This window comes from Ambystoma mexicanum, chromosome 11, assembly GCF_040938575.1.
Source record: "Ambystoma mexicanum isolate Mex_15411 chromosome 11, UKY_AmexF1_1, whole genome shotgun sequence".
Lineage (NCBI taxonomy): Eukaryota > Metazoa > Chordata > Amphibia > Caudata > Ambystomatidae > Ambystoma > Ambystoma mexicanum.
The window spans coordinates 1,035,214,088-1,035,219,650 of NC_090934.1; the positions used below are offsets into that span (position 1 = coordinate 1,035,214,088).

At 43.6% G+C, this 5,563-nt stretch overlaps 1 protein-coding gene across 1 annotated transcript in view; it reads left to right on the top strand.

Moving 5' to 3' along the window:
• Window positions 1–5,563, top strand: part of AGBL1 (AGBL carboxypeptidase 1) — a 3,520,373-nt gene that overhangs the window by 2,334,270 nt on the left and 1,180,540 nt on the right. The window lies entirely within an intron of this gene.

Sequence of the window (5,563 nt, forward strand, 5' to 3'; positions counted from 1 at the left end):
CGAAACCTTTAAATTCAAGCGAGAATTCGAAGTCACATTTGGCTCAAAGCAAACTGCTGCTTCTGCCTCACTGCCCCTTGTCACAAGTGAGTGAGATAAATTAAAATGTTTAGCGAGGCCTTTTAAACTGTGATAACATGTGCACATTACTCTGTTAGGAATACAGGGTGTATGTGCAATGCTCAACTACAGGGGGCACTGAATGTGCAATTGAAAGTACATGTGAATGTGACATCATTTATAAAGCAAACTATTATTTGTGTGTACACGTGAGAAATCGATTATGTGTTTGCAAATGTAGGTGCTGCATCTAAAAGGATGACCAGAATGTATTTATTTGTTCCACTCCCATTTTGGACTGCACCATTGCAAAACAATGTAGAGCAGATATTTTTCATGCAAAAGTTGGATCCAGTATTCATGCATAAAATATCAATACATGTACCCAAACCTAAGTACTATTTCACCAATGCCGGCTCCTCCATAATGGGTCTTGGGGCGCCGACCCGTCTGTTGCCCATTAAGGGGGAGCCAAAGCCAGTCCACTGAAAACGCTCCCAGGCACTCCTCAGCTGACTTTAACTGTTTCCCTTTGCAGTTAAGTTCCCCAGCGTGAGCCATGTAAGACCGGAGGGGTTTTGATTTCCTTGCCTTGCATGGCCCACTGGGGATGCAGGCTGAGGAACTGCAGGCCTAAATGTGCTAGATGGCACTCCACACCTTTCAGTACATTGTGGTATGTGTGGGTGGCATTTGGGAGGCATGCAGGTCTCTCACACATGCCCTCAGGAATCAAGACGCTCTCTGTTTCTGAGAGCTTTCAGGTTCATAAGGGCATGCACAGACCAAGCAGCAGGTAAGAACAATGTGATGTTTGTATCTATGTATGTATATGTAGCTCCGTGAGTGAATGAGTGTGTGTAGTGAATGCATGAGTGCATGTGTATGTGTACCACAAGACTGTGTCTGCCTCTAATTGTGGGCAGGGAAGGAAGATGTGTCCTCCTCCCTTCCCAGAGCACAATCAGCCTCTGACTGTACAATGCAAAGTTAATGTTCTAAGCAGGTAAAAGGCCTTGTGGGTCCTTGATAGCTTTCAATGGTGTGGGCGAAAAGTGTAAACAAGATTACTGTAGTAGAAAGATTTGGTTTTGACAAGAGATGTAGTTAGGGTCACTAGAAAGTTCTTCTAGGCAGCACAAACATGGACGATTGCCCTTTGTACCAGTGATCTAGGCAAGGATGCATGGTTGTCCTTAGCAGCTAAATGGCTAGGAGCAAACCATGTTTGAGGATGTGGGTTGGAGGGGAAAGAAACATGCACGCTACTTACTGATCATTAAAGGGAGTGAACAGTGCATGGTTGATTTCAGTGATGGAAAGTAGTGTTGAGAGATCTTGGAGGGAAAGTGTGACATGATTGAGGCAGCAGACCATGGATTTATAAAGTGAAAACCTAGATGGATAGCACCGGACCAGTGTACAAAGAGAATGCATTTATTGGGTTACAAGAGGGGTGCAGGTGCAGCAGAGGACCTGGGAGATGTAAGGTCCAACGAGTGGAATGTGGAACTCCAAAATAGAAGAAATAGGTTTGAGTCGAGTGATTAGTGATTGGTGTCATGTTGTCTGAAATGTAGCATCTTTGGATCCTTCCAGAAGTATAAGATGGAGGAGGGCAGGCAGCCTATCTGCATTGGTAATCTGTTCCAGAGACAGGGTGCATAGCTTGAAAAATCGTGTTCATTGGTTATGATTTTCCACTTGTAGTTCTCTGTTTCCATACTGGAAATGTTTTGACATTTGATGATGTGCTCACCTCTGGAGATGATGACTTTCTCAACCAAGCGGAGTAGTGTTTTGATTTTTGCTGCTTTGTATCAGGTGTAGTTTTGTACTTGGTGCATGCTTGAAAGGGTGGGCATTCCAGCTTTTGGTGATGAGGGTGATATGGTTGTATTTTCTTTGTCGTGGGATGAGGCATGCGACAGAATGTTTTACATCTTTCAAAGGGGCCAAGGTGGCTCTGGGACTCCTGCAAGTAGGGCTTTGACATCATTGAGTTTGGGATGACCAGGGATTGGACAACTTCTCTCAAACTCAGAGTTTGAATTTGCAGAGTAATGCAAGCTGGTCCCATGGTGTTTAGTTCATATTGGTGATCTGTGTTTTGCAATCAACGTAGTTAGTAAAGTTGAGAGATTTTGCACTGGTGAGAGTTCAGTCATGAATGCATTGAGTTTCATGTCAGTCTTAAAGTTCTTGACTTGGGTGTGCTTTTAGTGGTCTTCTGTGAGAATTCATTTGGTCGTTGCAGGATTGAGCTTGTAGTGGGGGCTTAACATTCAGGCCTGGATCTGGGACAGACAGTGCTTGAGTGGATGGATGTTGTTGGTGCAACTGATTGTTAGCTAAAACGTTTTGTCATCTCCTTTTGGTGGTTGAATCTGCTGTGGACTATTTGAGCAAGTTGTTCTCCAATGCAGACGTCTGAGGAAAAGAACTGTAGGTCTGTTCCAGTGAAGCCCATGCAAATGGCAAGTAAATAAGGGGGTGTTCAAGTTCAACTGTATTAAATTCGGCAGAGAGATTGAGGAGGATAAGTAAGCTGTTGTCCCCTTGGTCCAGAATGTGTCGAGTATAATCAGTAACAGGAAGGGTGGATGCATGATGAGGTAATAGTTGGCTATGTCATCTGGGTCAAAACTGGTTTTCTTCACAAGAGGGAGGATCGCTCCCATTTTTAGTGAATCTGGGAATATGCCATGTATGATATATGCATTGATGATTTTGAGAATTAGTGCCAGTGCTTCACACGTGATGACCTTTATAAGGGAGGATGGGAGAAAGTCATATTTGTAGTTGGTGGGTTTGATGATTGTGAGAGTGTTGGTCAGTTCTTTCCGAGTAATTGTCCTTAATTTGGTGGCCATCTTTCTTTGTGTCAAGGCTGGTATAAGGTGTGCTTGGAGCTGTCAGTGTGTTGATTTGTTTTGTGTTTCTTTCTGTTGGTGTTGCATTTGTCAATGAACTGTCGTATTGCACTGTCTGGCATGTGGGTTGACTGTGGTTTTCTTCAGCAGGGAGAGGATCGGTCTCATGTTCAGTATATCTGGGAATGTGCATGTGTGCATGTGTGAGGGATGCAATGATGATTTTGAGAATTAGTGTGAGTACTTCACATTTGGTGACCTTCGCAATTGAGATAGGGAGACAGTCACCATTGCAGTTGGTGGGTTTGAGGGCAGTGATAGTGTTGTTAGGTCTTCTGGAGTAATTACCCTGAATCTGTTGCATGCTGGAACAGGAGGAATCTTTATGATGTTTGGAGCAGTCCATTTGCTGATTTATGTTATTTATATTTCTGATGGTGTTGCATTTGTCAGTGTATTGTGGTATTGGACAGTCTAATAATTGTTTATACAGTGATTCACAGCTTGGAAGATCACTCTGCTCTTGTTGGTTTCATGATGGCTTTGCACAGTAGTTTGGTTTCGCTATGGTAATCAGTGTTCTGCATGCAGGTTGGAGAGCATACAGAGCATGAGTTCTTCAATTAGGTATTCTAATTGGTTGGATGGCACTCTTGCTGTCAATGAGTTCCTATGGGTACCAAGGTGTGGGGGGCTTATGATATTTGAATGTTGAGGATATAGTGAGACCTCTTCCAATCATCTATTTGTCTCCCTTGTGTTGGAATCTGTAATCTATGGAGATGCAGATACCAAGGAGGTTCACTGACATGGATGTGAGCCATGTCTCTGTGGAAATTAGTGCATCTAGTTTGCGAGTGGTGATGAGGTTAGCAATGTCTTTTGAATGTATTTTTGTGGACTGTATACAAACAATTAATCAGGATGACCCCATTTGTACAACAGAACACACAAACAATGTCATAGTGTTTATAATAAAATATCTTATGTTGTGTATTAATACAAGAAACAATAATGAGTATTACATACAGGAAAACATAAGTAAATGCACCCAACAAAAACATAAAACAATGAGAAAAACTTCTTGTACATGTTTTAATGGTCTACTGGCTAACAATGTGCAGACCCTTGCATTTCATGTTTAAAAAGAAATAAACACAGTATTAAATAAAAAATCATATATTTGGTGCCCAGTGGATGTGGCGGACACAAATATACAAAACGTGTCGAAACAATTGTGTTTCGGCCTATTGCAGTTTAGATTGTTGTGAATACAAAAGCCTTCATCAGGACCAGGAATTGTGGTCTGGGTTCTTCACAGCCTTTCCTGTGCTATATAACAAAGCAAATGTTGTTACGCTCACCAGGTATCCACAGGGACGCCACCCAGCCGGGTTACTCGCAGGTATGCTTCTCAGATTTGCCCTAATGTGGTCTGCGGGGAAGGTTCTGCCTGAAAATACAGGAGGACTGTGTTCAAGACTGACCGACTGGGGTAAGTATCCTCCCTCCACCCCCTGTATGATTTCAGTCCCTCTGGCACCCTCTCCTCACCTTTTGGTAGAATTAGGCGTGCTTTCCATCCTGCCTTCTTTACAGGGTCACATTGGCTTTCATGGGCGAGTGCGGTCCAGTTACTTCACTGACACCGGCCCGTTTGATATTGTTCAGGTAAGTCTCATTGTTGTTCTTTAGTTTTGTTGCTATCCTGCATGACTTTCTTTGTTTAAAATGTCTCTTTTTTCTCCCTTAGGTATGCAGAGCTTCAGCGCGGCAAACTGGCTTGGTTGAGAGCTGCTGGTAAATGATGGCTCATTAAGAGCGCTATGATGCGGTAAGTAAGCGCTATGTGCAGTGCTGCAAAGTCTTGCCTTTGCTAACCTGTGTTTTCCTTCCTTGTAGGTCGCGGTGTTCTTTAGTGCAAGTGGAATGTCCGGAGAGGTGCCAGCCGAGAGGCGACCAGCCAGGTAAGCCTTTTGAGCAGTTCATATTTTTGTAAATATCTCTACTACTTTCTTTAATGATGCCTCTATCTTACTCTTTCAGGTCGTTCTGTCCTGGGAGGTGTGCAGATTTGAGGAAGCTGTTCTCAGTAGCTGCGAGTGTTTAAAGATGAAGACTGCAGGTAAGATGCTGCTGCTAATGATGTTCCTTTTGTCTCCTTGCAGGTTCTGCTTCTGTGAGGTTCTAGGGAATAGCTGGACACGGTGAGCGTCACGTTGCAAGCTGCAAAGTAACACAAAGCATGTTGTCTTGCTCGGGTGTGGTTTAAATAGCCCCAACAAAATAGTCCAGGTAAAGTAGTCCCTAGGCTACCACACCCAAAACACTAGACTGCATAGCTTGGTTCTTAGGAACCAAGCTATGTGGATGCCTCCATGTTGGCTGACAATACAATAAAGTAGTTCCCAAGCACATTGTTTTTCATGGTGTATGAGCCTGGCTCCATAGGCGCCAGGACTGGCCCCATGAGGGCTTTTGAAGAGGATTCCAGGCTCTAGAGGCCCAAGTCCTGACTCCACCTGGCAAATGGGTTTGCCAGAGGGGGTTTTGGGTGAGGGTCATGACAATGTGCAATATTGACTGTTCTATGTCTGGGATAAACAGCTATAGCAATCTTTGTATGTAGC